We start from the raw sequence: 17021 nt of genomic DNA on the forward strand, positions 1-17021 counted from the left end.
ACCAGGACCGCAGTCACCTGCACGTAGCCTGCTGTGACCTACCTGCCCCCATTGGCCTTCCCTCTCCCTCCCTGCGATGATTCCAGTGACATTTCCAGCCTCGACCCCTCCCCCAGGCCAGACGCCTCTGTCCAGCCACTGCACCCCCATCTCACCTTGGGGGCTAACAGGGCCCTCAGAGGACTGGGATCCCGCAGCTCCCCACACCCAGGAGCAGCCCCACCCTCCCAGGTTGCTGAGCCCAGGCACCGGGTGTAACCGAGCCGGACCCTACGGGGCCTTCCCAGGACAGAGCCCTCCCCCACGTCCTCTGCTGTAGGTCCTCTCTGAAGTACCCAGATAACAGTGTCTGACGCACGCTTCCTCCACCACCAAGTAGAAGGAATTAACTACTTGATGATCATGAACAGGTAGCCCCGGAGCTTCTGGTGCCTAAGAATTTATAATGTTAACCGCCTGTTACCTCACCATCAGCCAGAGAATTGTGCACCAGCTGATCACATACCCTGCGACCCCCCTCCTTCACTTGGCCTTTAAAATTGCTTTGCTGAAATCCTTCAGGGAGTTCGGGGTTTTAGAGCACAAGCCACCTGGCCTCCTAGTATTGGCACTTGTACAATTAGAGCTGCACTTTCCTTCACCACACCCGGTGTCAGTAGACTGGCTTTACTGCACTCGGGCAAGCGGACCCACGTTTTGTTCGGTAACACTGGGGGCTCCCAGGCTCCCACCCTCCTTGCACCCCAGTGACTGTCATCTGCTCCTCCAGAGTCTTGTTGCAGCAAAAATAGAAATGAAGTTTTCCCTCCCCTGAGAACAAGGAAAACAAAGGGAACAGTGAACAGGCTAGAGAAGAAACACAACCTGGCCTGAAAGAGTTCATCACTCCTTGTTTTACTTTGTCACTCATTTGTAGTAACTAGATTTGTACTTTACAAAGTTAACCTCACTCCCTGACACTATGTAATTTACATTCGGCACCCATCACCCCTGACTCTGTGTGAGTTACATCCCCTGCCTCTCACTCCCTAACCTTATTATGTCCAGCACTTACATTCTATACGCCCCTCATAACAAGTCACCCCCTATAGTTTTTCATTTCAGAAACAAGGTCACCGGCCGATAAACCAGAGGCAAACGGATGCAATTACCAGACTGCTGGACCCCAATTACCAGGCAGCCTGACACAAACTATGACTGTTTTGAAACAATGCAAAGGAAAGGAGGAATGCAAGACCTTCACTACTTTGATCCTCATCCTATACCCCAGACTGCGAGAGCCCCACATATAAAATCTTCCCTGATTCTCAAGGAGGGGTGCCCAGTTCTTGAGGCGCTAGCCAGCTGTGTCTTCCCTTCTGCCTGGCAGAAAAATAAAGCCATCTCTCTCTTCCTCAGAAATCCCTGTCTCTGTATTTCTGCTCGGCCTCAGTGCACAGGGAAGCCGATATTTTGACAACAGTCTGTGGCCAGTTCCCACACGAATTCCCCTCTACGCCCACAGCCCTGGCCCAAGCCCAATCTCGTGCCTGGTTCCTCCATCAGGCCTGACAAAGCTCCCTGCCCCACAGTGCGTCTCACATCCCACCCCAATGTGGTCTTTCTGAAGCATAAACGAGACTGTGACCCTCTCCCACCTGTAATCCCCCAAAGTTTCCCCACTTTTGCTAGGGTATCTGCTGGGAGAGACATCTGCCAAGGCCCTGAGAGTCCCCGGCATCCCCACTAAGCTGCTGGCTCCTGGGTTCCCTGACAATGAGCACCTCAGCAGGCCAGGAGACACGGCAGGAAACCCCAGAACTGCTCACCTCCGGAGGGGACTGGCACTGCCACGGCCTGATCAAAGAGAGCAGGGAAGGGTTCCCCAGCTGGGACACAAACTCTGCACGAGTGGCCTCTCCTTGAGCCATTACATCACCTCGTGTGACTTGAGGGAAGGAAGGACCGAGGCACCCTTGGTTCCTAAGGAGGATAGTATAGGCTCAGTCACGTCCCCCCAAATCCACATGCTGAATCCCTAACCCCCAGGACCCCAGGATGTGGCTGTATTTGGAGATGGGATTTTTAAAGAGGTGATCAAGGTAAAAATGAGGTCACTAGGCTGGATCCTAATCCAATAGGATTGATGTCCTACAAGAAGAGATTAGGACACAGATAGGCACAGGGGGAGACCATGTGAGGACCTGGGGAGAAGATGGCTGTCTAAGCACCAAGTAGAGAGGCCTCAGGAGAAATCAGCCTGCAGACACCTTGATCTCAGCATCCAGGACTGGGAGATAGGTCTGTTATTCAAGCGGCCCAGTCTGTGGTATTTGTTATGGTGGTCCTGAGCAGACTCACACACAGGGTAACTCAGGGCTCAGACTGGACAGAGCCCACTCTCCATCCCCCTGTATGTGAGTTACAGGATCCTCAGGACCTGAGGAGGGGGTCCCTGAGGGGAGGCACGAGATAGAAGATGCTAGGTATTAACATGACTGCATTCATGTTAAACGTGCCTGAAGTCCATTCACACGAGATGGTTTTGTCCTGTATGTATGCCCACATCAGCACCTTCAGTCTGAACTGCAGATCTTTGGCTTCACCAGCTCCACTGAGAGCATTAGCTTCACCTGCTGTGGACCGTCTCCTATAGGATTTCCAGAACCACAAAGCATCGAAGCTTCACAGGCCCCAGAGTCTGTGCGCTAGCGTCCAGGTAACCCTCACAGGAGAGCCATGCAGCTGCCCGTGAGAAACCATTTCCCTTTTTCCTGTTCACAGCTACCCTGCACCTCCCAGCCTTCCCACCCCTTACAGCTGGGGCACAGTGTCTCGTGTTACCAAGGGGAAGGGGTGGAGGTGGTGAGGGCCTTGACCAGCCTGCATCCTAGGACGGAGGGCATGATGCCCACCTGGTCACCCCACCCTGCTGGTTGGAGCCCTCACCTGGAAGCAGGGAGGAGAAACAAGGGGGACAGAGCCTGGGACCTGAAACCCACCTGCCCTGGACTCTCACAAGAAGGGGACAGAGACATCTTGAGCTCCAGCCCAGTTTTGGGAGACACTTTGTTCCAGCAACAAACTTTTGCCTTAAAAGCCAAGGTAGGGGCTTCCCTGGTGGCGCAGTGGTTGAGAGTCCGCCTGCCGATGCAGGGGACATGGGTTCGTGCCCCAGTCCAGGAAGATCCCACATGCCGCAGAGCTGCTGGGCCCGTGAGCCATGGCCGCTGAGCCTGCGCGCCCAGAGCCTGTGCTCCGCAACGGGAGAGGCCGCAACAGTGAGAGGCCCGTGTACGGCAAAAAAAAAAAAAAAAAAAAAAAAGCCAAGGTGCTTTACAAACTCCTCCCCAGGTGTCACAGAAAGTCAAGCTTAATCTCATCACACTTTTCTCAAACCCCGGCTCACACTGAGACCACCTCTCAGGTGATGGTGCTTAAAAGCAGTCCCTTTAAAAGATCCCTGGAGTTCAGCTCTCCCGGCCCTGCCTTCAGTTTAAGGGAGAAGTTTCCTTGACAACCTTAACAAACCTGCTCAGTTTCCTTGACAAACAAGCTTTGCAATTTCCCAAACTCTCCTCCTTCAGACGTTCCTATTCTAGAGGCTGGATGAGCCTAAAGCGACAGTGCTGTCATCATGTGCCAGAGTGACTCCCCCAAGCCCGTAGTTATTGGTTACATGATGCTATTGATGATGAAACCCCAGAAGAGCCAGCTTTGCAGTATAACCACTTCTGGACTCGGCACTGGGTCCCTTTCCACGGACAGAGTGGAGTGGCTGTTTCCACGGGCCCCGTGGTGGAAGAGCTCACCTAATGAAGCCGGGACTTCATCCTTTCCAGGTGATTCCAGGGTCCTCACTCTGCCCAGACCCCACCCACATGGCTGCTGCCTGTGCCAGTCTATACGGGACCTTGGTTACCTCCTAAAATGAGGGTTATTTTATACACAGGTAATGGGTTGAATGCTGGCCCCAAAAGATGTGCCCCCCAGAACACGTGAACAGGACCATATCTGGGAAAAGCGTCTTAGTATATGTAGTGAAGGATCTAGAGGTGAGGTCATCTTGGGTTAGGGTGGCCCTCAATCCAATTGAGAGAGTCCCTATGAGAGACAACAGAGGAGAGACACAGACATAGAGGAGAAGCCACGTGAAGACAGAGGCAGAGACGGGAGGGACGCAGCCGTAAGCCTGGGGACGCCTGGAGCCCCCAAAATCTGGAAAAGGCAGGAAGAACCCTATCCTAGAGCCTTTGGAGAGACTTCCGTCCTTCAACACCTTGATCTCAGATGTCTGGTTTCCAGGACTGGGGGAGGATGAATTCCTGTTGTCTTAAACCACCCAGCTTGTGGTCATTTGTTACAGAAGCCGCAGAACGGTCACACAGACCCTGCTCTGTAGGATCCTGGAAGTGCGGGTCTCATTAAAGGCTGACAGAGACTGGATTGCAGAACCCTTAGAGTCAGCACTGGGCCCCAGAAATCCTAAAGCAGTGGTTGGACACCAGAATGTTGAGGGGTCAGTCGGAAGCCCATCCCTAAGGGTGCCGGCTGCACACGGCCTCCCCAGGTTTTTACGTCTGTACATGTTGGGGATAAGTATTTCCATCCTGATTCAGGACCTTTGATGTCACCGTTCACGTTATTAATTAAGAACCCACTAGTTACACAGAGGAAAACCCTATCAGGGCACTTGCTCCAGTGGTAAACAATTCTGAAGTTGGTCAGAGTTGGGGAATCGTCTCCCATGCAGCCAGCAGCACCCCCGCAAGGAGTGTCCTCATTGCAAAGCTGGGAGACCGTGCCGAGGCGTCTGTGAGTAAATGTGAGCTGAGCCCCAGGCCAGCTAAAGCTGAACTGTTCCCACCCTTCCCAGGTAAAACACCTGAATATGTACAAGGCCTTGAAAGCCTAGAGGAAGGGCCGTGGAGCCACACCAGCGACAGCACGCAGGCCGACTTGGTGCCTGCAGGCCAGCTAGGATGGTCCTGGCCCCGGGTGCTCTTCTGGAAGCTTTCCACTTCCCTGCCTGAGATATCCCTCCTGTCCTGGCCCCCACTGCTTTTTTACTTCCTCACCTCTGCCTGGGGAGAAATTCCAGCGGCAGGTATGGGTGACACATCCTCTTCTTTGGCAGGTGGCAGCCTGGCAACTCCTGCAGAAAGTCCAGCAGAGCCCCACTCACACCGGGCCACCCACAAAGCCATGGCCCCTCACTCCCTCCCAGCAGCACAGCCCCGACACTGCTGACGGGGCAGAGACTATGGTGTCAGGCACAGCTGCAGGGGCTCTTGCTGCCTGGAGCGGTGTTTATATTGACCTCCACCCAGGCACACCTGGGGAGGGCTGGCAGGCAGGGTCAGGCTGCCCAGGTCAGCCAATCCTTGCCCATCAAGGACTCAGAGTTGCAGAAAATGGGCCTTGCTGCACCGGCCAGGTCCAAGGAACAGGTGTAGGGTTCTGAGGGTCAGGATAGACAAGGGGCTGCAGCTCTGCTTGTTTTCTAATCATTTTATCTGGCCCATGAGTGGGAGACAACTTCAAGACCCTCTCCTAATGAGAGGAACCCAGGAGTCAGGGAGAGGAGGGGTGGCGGGTGGAGACAGAGGCCTGGTGCCCCGGCTGCAGTGGAAGCCTCTGGAAGACCAGGCAGAGGGAGGCCGCACAGAGTGAAGCCCAGGGTCACAGACCTGTCGGAGCTGCTGTTTGTTAGTTCAGGTCCTGCTCTGAGGTGCTCTGTGTCAGCTCAACCGACAGGTGGGCTGGGGGTGCTCTGCAGTGACGGCTATGTGCACGGTTCCTGTGTGCCCAGCCCTGCCGGGTGTCTGCCCAGGGGAGCTCCATACCCAGGGAGGGGCCTGACCACGAGAGCCCCGGGGGCTTCTGGGTGCCGGGCCAGGTGAGCTCCATACCGAGGGAGGGGCCTGGCCACGAGGGCCCCGGGGGCTGCTGGGTGCCAGCCCAGGTGAGCTCCATATCCTGGGAGAGGCCTGACCATGAGGGCCCCGGGGGCTGCTGGGTACCTGCTCAGGTGAGCTCCATATCCTGGGAGGGGCCTGACCACGAGGGCCCCGTGTGCTGGGAGGGGGGCATGTATGAGCGTCCTCTCTGTGCAGCCAGCACAGAGTTGCTTAGCAACTTCCCTGTGGGCACTGCTGGGATGAAATGAGAACCAGGAGATGCCACAGATCCCCTGAAACCCTGTCCATCTAGAGTGATGAGGTCAGTAGGTGGGTGCTGGCCACTGTGCTGCATAAGGGAGGCCCCACGGGTACCTCTTGTGTCTTCCACCTGACACCATGGAGGCCTCCCCAGGATAGAGCAGACAGCCTGCCTGGGGCAGGTGGGAGCCTCTGGTGACCCTGCAGGGGACATGAGAGGGATGGACCAGGCAGGAGGGGGTGGGAGCCCAGGCAGAGCCATGGGGCTCGGGGCCAAGGGGGCCTTTCTGGGTCTGAGCTGGGAGTGGACAGGTGGTGAGTGTGATCCAGGAAATCTGCTCTGGTGACGTGAGGCTGAACCTGCTTCAGAGTGACAAGCCTTCCGGATGATCACAAAACAGGATAGTGAGATGGATCCTGTTAAAAGAAGGTAAGTGAATCCCCCCCAAGAGGATGCTCTGTGAGCTGGTCCCGGGAGGGGGGTGAAGGGAACAGGCGTGGAACCTGCAGGGAGTGGGCAGTCCCCCTGGGTGGGCGGCGGGTGCAGAGCTCACTCCGTGTCCCACATCTGTGCTTCCGGCTGGATTACTTGGCTTCTCGGAGCCTCAGCTTCCTGGTCTGCTCATGGGGTGATGGTAGCATGGACTGACTAGTGATTTGCTCGGAACAGGGTAGGAAGGGGTCTAGTGGAAATTCCACAGAACACTGTCAATATAGGAATCGCAGGCCCTGTTTCCCGCAGGTCTGCCTTCAGGATCAGGAGAGAAAATCTGAGCAGACTTGCAGCAGAGCCTGGGGATGGGCTCCGTGTGGTGGGACCCCCTACTTCCTGAGTCTCGGAAGGAGCAGCTCCAGTGGGCAGTGGCAGCTTCATCCCACACCTGGAAGCATCCAGACCTCAAGGCCCAGCAACCCCGAGCCCTGTGTCTGGGCCCCCAGGAGGCAGACGGGACAGGCCGGCGTCCTCCTCGGCCCTCTTCCTGCCCAGAACATTCGGGGTCCAGGCCGTCATTAGGGACAAGCACGGATGGGGGTGTCCCATGTGGGAACAGGACACGGAGCGGCTTGTGCACGTGGACGTCCACACCGGGAATGTGGGTCGGTGGGACGCAGGCACCGGGAGGGTCAGGTGGTGGGCCTGAGGAAGCAGGGCTGGGCTGGGGGTCCTGGGGGGTGTGTGTGCGAGCTTTGCCTGTGCCGGGTCTGAGACCCCACGGGGCTTCCCTCCCCTGGTCACTGGGGAGGAAGGGCTGAGCAGCGCTGGTGGAGGGACCCCTCGCGTCCCCAGGCCCTGGCAGCCTCAGCCCTTCAGGCTCTGGGTCGGGGAGCCTGAGGAACGCAGGCCCAGCTGTGCCCACAGGGAGGCCTGGAGGGGTCGGGCGGGAAGCACTGGTCTGCTGTCGCCTGTGCGGAAGCTTCCGAGCCAGTGTCCAGTGGGAGCTCTCACCTGGCATGTGGGTTTCAGGTCCACAGCTCAGATCACCTTCTAGCTGCTTGGTTTGTTTTCTAGACACAAAGTCCTAATATCTCCTACGTCCCCTGCCCGTGAAAAGGCACGTCTCACCTGGCACCAGGTGCTGCCTCTGGGCCCCCCTGACTGGACGCCCAGCAGCCAGGGTCACCGCGTCACGACTGTCAGGGGGTGTCAGGCGTGGGGGGACGAGAGCACACGGTCCAGGCCCACGAGGGGCCGTGCCGTCCACGGAGCCGGCGCTGTGGCTGTAGGTGTCCCTGCCCCCACCCCGCGGGCAGAGACCGCCGCCCCCTTACAGACTGTTCCCAAGTGACGTCACGTGGACCCTGCTCGGGCCCCAGCCTGGCGAGGCGCTCTGCCCCAGCGGGGGAGGTTTCCTTTGTCCACGTGGAGTCAAGTAGGCAAATAACAAAACCAAAGCCGAGACCACCACACACAGGCTCTATTCAGTGGCCAGAGAATGGAGAAGCGGGAACTAAGTTCACAGATCAACTTCTCGCCCTCCTGGAGAGAGTGGCTTAATTGTAAAGAGCGAAGACAAAGGGAGGAGGAGTGAGGCTAGTGATGGGATGAAGAGGCCTTCCGGGGGAAGGGGCGGGGCTTTTCCCAAGGGGGCGGGGCACCACCTCCTTTGACCCGTTTCTGGTCCTTCACGTCCAGTCATGGCCGCCGGTGGGTGTGTCACTTAATATGCTGATATAGTAAATTCAGCATGTGATGAGACTCAGGGTCTGTTGGGGGTCAGATTCGTTGCCATCTTGGTCCCAGCTGGTTCCATATGTTTGTTTGTAGCTTCCTTTCTTACCTCTGGACCCCTTCACTTAAATACTTAGGTGAACTCCTGCTGAAGATGGTGGGTGGAGGACAGCCCTGTGAAAGGTGGGTCCACGGGCTTTGAGCAGAGCCTGGAGCAGCTTTGACAACAAGAGGAGGAGGCTGAGACGGGCGGTCAGTCTGACGCCCGCACTGGGGCCTGTGGTCGGCATGCGGAGGTGGTCAGCTGGGGCAGGTGTCAGGGAAGGTTCTCAGTGTTTACACAGAAGATGTGAACATGGGTCCAGATGCAGAGCTGTCTGCGGACGCTGGTACAGAAACCCCTGATTCTTTCCTGAGAAAACTGGTGGGCGGTCATTCAGGCAACAGTGCAAACTGCTTGCTCTGGAGGCTCTTGTGGGGAAGTGGGGACTTAGCAACAGGGGCTCAGCCTGCATAACCCCAGAAGCCCTCCCAGGACAGCCCCAGAACCGCTTCTGGAATGGCAAGCAGAAGTGGGTCTTCCACCTACTAGACGTGGAGGAGAGGGCTGGGGTCTGCAGTGCCGCCCTCACCTTCAGGGACTGGCTGGGAGGCTCACAGGACCCAGCACATGCTCGTGGCTTGTATCCTCACAGCTGAGATGGGTCACAGCACGCAGTAGGGATGCCCGGGAGGGAGGGCCCCTGCTCCGGTCACCTCATGACCCGTCATGCCCCCTCCTCCCCTCGAGGGTCTCTAGGGTGTCTCTTCCCCCAGTGACGCAGGGCAGAACCACGACAGTTACCCGCACCCCCGTGCCCCCAGGGAAGCTCATTAGAGGCTTGGCACCGGCTGGGGGCTGGTCACGTGGTGCACTCTGCCCTCACCCTCCAAAATGCCGGTGCCCAGAAGGGGAGCCGGGGTCCAGCATGAGCCACATGGTTTGTGCAACAGCACAGGCGCAGGGGGCTGCCCCTAACGGGAGGCGGGAGGGTTTAGATCAGGCCTGGGAGCTGCTCACCAGCTGCATTAGCTTCCCGGGGCAGCTGTGATGAACGACCACAAACGGAGGCTCAGAGCAACAGAAACCTGTCCTCTCTCAGTCCTGGAGGTCAGACGTCTGAGGTCAAGGTGTCCCAGGGCTGCGCTCCCTCTGGAGGCTCCAGGGGAGGGTCCTGCCTGCCTCTTCCAGCTTCTGGGGGCTCCAGGCGTCCCTGGGCTTGTGGCTGCATCCCTCCCGTCTCTGCCTCCATCTTCACGTGGTGTCTCCTGTGTGTCTGTGTCTCTCTGCTTGTCTCTTAGAAGGACACTGTCACTGATTCGGGGCCACCCGGATCCAGGATGACCTCACCTCCATATCCATAACTAATTATACCTGCAGAGACCATACTTCCAAATACGGTTCCATTCTCAGATTCTGGGGGGCATGACGTGGACATAACTTCTTGGGGGACCCCCCCATTCAACCCACTATAGCAGCCAGTTCCCAGATGCCAGCCGACCTTCCTCAGGACAGCATCAGGCTGGTGATGTTCCGTGTTTCCTCACGGAGTTGCCTCTTGTTTCCTGTGGTAACAGTGAGGTTGGGTGGGGGGCGCTGCCGGCTGACCTCCCGGTCATTCCAGGGGCCACGCTGACGTGTCCTTCCCGGGAGGGTGCGAGCACGGCCAGGGCTCCCTGGGAATTCTCCACACTGACCGCTCGGTGGTCAGACACCTGCATGGCTGGCCCGGTCCCCACACCTCTGCACCTTCTACCACGTCCACAGCCTGGTGGACTCTGTGCGGGCCTGTGACCCGGAGGTGTGGACCGGCAGGCTCGATGCGAGCCCTCCTGCCTGCCACGTGGCCTCCAGCCCACCACAGGCCCTCCAGTCCTGCCATGGACACCCCCATTCCATGAACCCCCAAGAGGCCTTCTGGGAGGGGTGAGAACTTGGCCATGAAAAACACAGGGCAGGCTCTAACTGCAGCAGGTGAAGGCAAGGACTGAGGGTGCTTGGCTATTTGTCCCCCAAAGACCCCGAATGTGGGCTCTGACTTGATGGGTCCACCTCCACCTGAGCCCACCTGGGGCGTCGCTGCAGGGAGAGCGCATCCTTGGGTGATTTTCCAACTCTCCCCACATCAGCCTCACCCCCTGGGCACCCCCCCCGGCCCCATTAATAGTCTTTAAAGAGTGTCTCTCACCCATCAGGCCTGCGTGGGAGATTTTCATATTGTGTGGGAGGCCAGCGACCAGCGCCCATGTGTCCTGGGTGTCTTGGGAGGGGAGGGGGCCTCGCTCTCACGTTCCTGTCCCAGTGCACCTGGGGGTAGGGGCAGCAGACCCAGGCTCTGTTCCGGCAGAAGCTCCCTTTCTGTGAACAAGTCTTCCCCCACTCCCGTTATCCTCACTGGAGGCTCAGGAGGCCACAGCATCGGGGCACCTCCAGCACCAGGACCCCACCCTAGGGAATTTCTCAAGAGCAGGGACCAGGCCTGGGGGCAGAGGGGAGGAGGGAGCCAGCCTCTTCGGGATCCCCGGGGCTAGGATGCCTCCTACACAGGAGGGCCTTGGACTCAGCTTAACTACCACCCAGGGTCTCCTACCCCTCCCCTGGTAGAGTAGCCCTTCAGATTCCAGGGCCCCAAGATGCTCCCCACCAACTTCTGCCCCCAACTGTAAAGTCAGGGACCCAGAGACCCCCTCCCCGGCTTTTTTCTTGGAGGCTCCCAGAATTCCCTGAAGCTGTTATACCCAGGGTTTATTATGGTGAAGGATGCAAGTTAAAATCAGCGAGGACAGGGGGGATGAGCAGGGTCCAGCCTCCTCAGCTGTGGCAGCCCAGGGAATTCCACCTGAGTCCTGAAGTGCAGGGTTTACTGGGGTCTGTCACGTCAATGTGGGGACCGCCGTGTGCCTGACCTTGACCTCCAGCCCCCGGGGGACTCGGGAAGCCCCACCGTGTATCACGCCGTCAGCACAGACCAGCCTGGAGCGAGGCCCATGGAGCACGGACACTCCCGTCCGACTCAAGGTGACCTCCTAGAGCCAGGACAGAGGCCCGGCCTCTCTGTGGGCAGGTGAACCCACACCGCACGGGCCCTGGTGCAGTGCCCGTTCCGCGTGGTCAGCGTGGGTGCACGCGGGTCAGCCAGTGTCTGTGTGTCTCAGCCTGTGACCACAGACCACACTGTCCTGCTCTGCTCACAAGAGCGAGGCCAATGCAGGGACGACGGGGGTGGGAACAAAGCTGGGTCCTGGTCAGGCTGGGTGAGAAAGCGTCCAAGGAGCGAGAACCCGGCTGCCCTTGCCTGGTGAGCCGAGAGCGGACGTCCGCCCTGTGGGCAGCCCCTCTCCCCACGTCCCGAGGTAAGGCTGCCTTTCTGCACCCTGGGGCAGGGTCATGCCTGTGTATACAGCACGACGCACAGCAGTGCACGCAGCAGGCCTGATGCCTGCCCTTGCCAGGTACTTGGGGGCTTGGTGAGGGTAGAACATCCCGACAGGACGTGGGCCGACCCCGGGGAGGATGTAGGGGTGAAGCGTTTGGGAGCCTCTGGAGGGGATCCTCACCTGCCTGCACAGGTGGACTGAGGACACAGACCGAAGGTGGGCAGGCGGGGAGCCCAGTCCTGGGTCATCCCTGAGGCTGGACGAGGGGTGTGGAGCCGGGGGTGATCACAGGACAGTGCGGAGAGGGACCGTCCGAGGCAGCGGGGAAGGTGAAGACTGTGCCCAACGGGAGGACAGAGAGGCCAGCAGGTGGCGCTGCAGGCGCGGGTAGCAGGGCTGCTCCCTGCAGGGCAGCGCGAGAGCCCCGCACCGCTGGAAACCCCGCGGTGTCCGGACAGAACCCCAGAGGATGGGGGGCCGGATGGGCGGGAAGGGTTCGGAAAAGTCACCCCATCTCCACATGTCCTGGGGGTGGGGTCCCCGCTTCCGCCTCGTTCCTTAGAGTCTCCCCACCTGGGGAGTCAGCACACTCAACAGCCGGTCGTGCACGGCTTGGAATCTGTCGGGAGGATGAAGGGGAAGGGGGGAAAGGAATGAAAAACAAGCTCTGCGTGCTTGGACAGCACATATGCCACTCTAATTTCCCATCAGGAAGAGGAATTTCCCAAAGGCTCAGGCCGCCCCTGTAACCAGAATGGGGCTTGAAGCAATCCTGCCACCTTGTAGCCGGTTTCAGAAACAAGTTGAAGACAGTTGCTCAGGGGCACTGCAATCCACCACGCCTGCAGGGTTGTAAATGACAACTATCGTAGAAAAAAGTCTTGGGGCAAGTAACTGAAAAGGACTTGAAAACAAGGCAGAACTGCAGGAACCGGACTGCAAGAGGTAGATTGGACTTGCCGTTAAAGCACATGAAAGCTGCTCAATATTGCCTATGATTCAGTTGGCCAAAAAGGGTGTACAGGTTGAAACCCATACGACCTTTGTGGCCAACCAAACATGCGGGAAATACAAATCAACACTACAGAGATGTAGCACTTTGCCCCAGTCAGAATAGCCAACCTCACAAAGTGTAAAAACCAGAAATGGAGGAGAGGATGTGGAGAAAAGGGAGCCCTGCTACGCTGATGGCGGGAATGTCAGTTGCTAACAGCCACGCTGGAGAAGGGTATGACGTTTCCTAAAAATTCTAAATAGAGTTACAGGGACTTCCTGGTGGCGCAGACTTTAAGAATCCAACTGCCAAGGCAGAGGACACAGGGTCGAGCCCTAGTCGGGAAAGATAACACATGCCGTGGAGCAACTAAGCCCGTGCGCCGTAACTACTGAGCCTGTGCTCTAGAGCCCGTGAGCCACAACTACGGAGCCCGTGTGCCACAACTACTGAAGCCTGACGCCTAAAGCCAGTGCTATGCAAGAACAGAAGCCACTGCAATGAGAAGCCCGTGTACGTCAACGAACAGTAGCCCCAACTTCCTGCAAACAGAGAAACCCCACACGAACTAACGAAGACCCAACACAGGCAAAATTAATTACCTAATTAATTAAAAAACAATCGAGTTACAGAGCATACGGCACTTCCACTCCTGGGTGTGTATCTCGGGAGAACCATAAACCCATAGGACACAGGCACTTCAACTATTAGTGCAGCCCTTTTGCAGGAGCCTCGACTTGGAAACAATATAAATGTCCTTGGAAGGAAAAAATGGATAAAGAAGATATGGTACTTATGTACAATGGAATAGTACTCAGCCATGAGATCTATGAAATAAGGCCAGTTGCAGCAACTCGGGTGGACTTAGATACGATCACTGTAAGTGACAAAAGTCAGGCACAAAAAGACACTTAGCGTAAGATATCATTTATAGGTGGAATCTAAAAATGGTTACACGTGAACTAAATTACAAAACAGAAACAGGGTCACACATTTAGAAAACACACCTATGGCTGATAAAGGGAAAAGGTGGGGGTGGGGTGAGACATAAACCAGAGCATTGAAATTAACACAGATACTGTTCCAAAGACCAAACAGGTAATCGACAAGACCTACTCTATAGCTCAAGAACTGGACTCAGCACACTCTAGTCACGAGAAAAGAATATATACGACTGGTAAGAATCTTAAAAGAATTTATGGATGTCTCTCTGTAAGTGAAACAAGTGGATGTGCAGCAGCAAGAAAGACAGCATGGAAAATCACCTTTACCCCATTATAAAAATAAATTTTAAAAAAACAAAAAAAAAGACAGAAAGAAAATGTTACAAAATTCGCTCAGGGGCTGTGATGCAACCTGGATTGACCACATCTAGACCCACAGCTGCATGGGCCCTAAGGCTGGACACTTGTGGGGCTGAGAGGCATGGTGAGGATGAGTCAGCAAATGCAGCCCCTTTCGAGTAATCCTGCCTGGTCCCCATTCCATGGATCCCAAATCTCCAAGTGCAGGGGACCCTTCGTACAGCTAAAACATGCATGGGACACCCTGACAATGATACACTGTCGCATAGGGAAGAGTTTGGAAAAGGCACCTCATCTCCTCATCTCCTGGCACTCGGGTTCCCAGCTCAAGCCTCTTTCCTAACCATCTCCCCACCAGGGGAAGTCAGCACCATCAACATCTTGTTTCGCACACTTTGGAATTTGTCCGCAAGATGAACTGGAAGGTGGGAAGAATGAGGGACAGCGCTGAGGTGTTTGGACAGGCACATGCCACTCTAATTTCCGAAGAGGAAGAGGAAGTGACAAAAGGCTCAGCTAGCCTTCGGAACTAGAATAGGGCTTGAAGCAATCCTGCTGTATGGTGGCCAGTGCCCAAAGAAACAAGTTGAAAAGTGGAGCTCAGGGGCACTGCAATTCACAGTCGTGCAGGACTGTAAATGATACCTAACGTGGAAAAATGCCTTGAGGTAAGTCACGAAAGAGGACTTGAAAGCAAGGCAGAATTGCAGGAACGGAATTTCAATAGGGAGACTGGTCTTGCCTTGAAAGCACAGGGAAAGGGGCAGAACTTCGTCAACGATGCCGTTGGCCAGAAAGGGCGTATGCGTTCTACAAGAATATATTCAGGGAAAACGCATACACCCTTTTTGGCAAACCAAGCAGGCGCACCATGCAAATCAACACTACAAGGAGGTATCACTTCGCATCAGTCCGAAGGGCCATCCTCACAAAGTGTAAAAACCAGAAGTGAAGGATTCAGCATGGAGAAAGGGGAGCCTTTTTACGTTGATTGTGGAAAGGTAAATTGCCAATGGCACTCTGGAGAAGTGTATTCTGTCTCCTAAAAAAAATCTAAGAAACAAAGCTACAGAGCACATGGCACTTCCACTCATGGGCATATATCTTGGGAAAAGCAACCCTCGACAGGACACAGGCACCACAACGTGTAGTGCTGGTCTGTTTACAAGAGCCTTGACTTGGATACAACCGAAATCTCCTTGGAAGGAAAACACGGATAAAGAAGATGTGATACTTATGTACAATGGAATATTACTCAGCCATGAAATCAATGAAATAAGGCCAGTTGCAGCAACTCAGGTGGACTTAGGTACGATCATTCTAAGTGACATAAGTCAGACAGAAAAAGAGACTTATCATAAGATATCAGTTATAGGTGGAATATCAAAATTGCTATATACGAACTAAATGTCAAGAGACACAGAATCACACATTTAGAAAACACACTTACGACCGCCAGAGTGCAAAGGTCGGTTGAGGTGAGGCATAAACCAGGAGTTTAAAATGAGCACAGATACCGTTCCACAGACCAAACAGGCAATCAACAAGGCTTACTCTAAAGCGCAAAGGACTAGACTCAGCACACCCTACACACCGGACCCTGACCCTGACCCTGACCCTAACAACCTTAACCCTAACCCTAACTTATAGGTGGCATCTAAACATGGATACAAATAAATGAACAAACTTACGAAACACAAACAGCGACACACATTTAGAAAACACAACTGTGGCTACGAAAGGGGGAAGGCGGGGTGGAGGGAGGCATAGACCAGGAGGTTGAAATTAGCATACATACCCTTCATGGACAATATAGATAATCGACAAGGACCTAGTGTATAGCACATAGAACTCAACACATTGAAATCTCCAGAAGAGAATACATAAGACTGCTAAGAATATGGAAAAAAATATGTAGATGTTTCTCTTTATGTGAACCAAGTGGATGTACACCAGAAAGGGACACAGCATTGTAAATCAGCTATAATCCACTATATAAAAATGATAAATTACAAAGAGAGAGAGAGAGAACTTCTTAGTAAATTCTTTCAGCAGCAGTGACCCAACCTGGAGTCCCATCATGTAGACCCAGAGCTGGCTAGGGCCCTAAGGCTGGACACTCCTGGCGCTGAGAGACACCTGGTGAGGATGTGCCAGCAAATGCAGCCCCATTGCAGTGGTACTGCCTGGTCCCCACTCCATGGGTCCCGTATCTCCAGGTGCAGGGGAGCCAACCTACAGCTAGCCTAACCCTCTAACCCTGAACCTCTAACCTAGATCCTTTAACTCTGACCCTCAAAACCTCATCCTCTTAATGGACCTTCTAATATTGTCCCTAAGCCTCTAGCCCTGACCCTGACCCTATCTTCTCACCCTGAGCACTGAGGCTGAATTTTTTTTAATGAAATGTACAAGTCTTTTTTTTTTTTTATGACTGCGTTGGGTCTGCATTGCTGCACGTAGGCTTTCTCTAGTTGCAGCGAGTGGGGGCTGCTCTTCGTTGCGGTGTGTGGCCTCCAGGCGCATGGACTTCAGTAGTCACAGCATGCAGGCTTAGTAGTTGTGACACGTGGGCCCTGGAGCACGCAGGCTTCAGCAGTTGCGGCGCGTGGGCTCTAGAGCGCAGGCTCAGTAGTTGTGGCGCACGGGCTTAGTTGCTCCGTGGCACGTGGGATCTTCCCGGCCCAGGGTTCGAACCCATGTCCCCTGCATCAGCAGGTGGATCCTCAACCACTGCACCACCAGGGAAGTCCCTGAGCCTGAATTTCAATCCTTAATCCTGACCCTCTAACTCTGAACCATACACTACTCCCTAACCCTAACCTCTGACCTGACCATGATCCTACACCACCTTTAACCCTTAACTATAGGCTCATATCAGAACAGACTAAAAATTTGAACCCTACTCCAATCCCCTGAAGTCGCATGAAGAAGCAGGTAACTCAGATACACTCATGCCTCACCTCTTCCCTACCTCCAATCTCCTTTCCCCACAC

This window comes from Mesoplodon densirostris, chromosome 16, assembly GCF_025265405.1.
Source record: "Mesoplodon densirostris isolate mMesDen1 chromosome 16, mMesDen1 primary haplotype, whole genome shotgun sequence".
Lineage (NCBI taxonomy): Eukaryota > Metazoa > Chordata > Mammalia > Artiodactyla > Ziphiidae > Mesoplodon > Mesoplodon densirostris.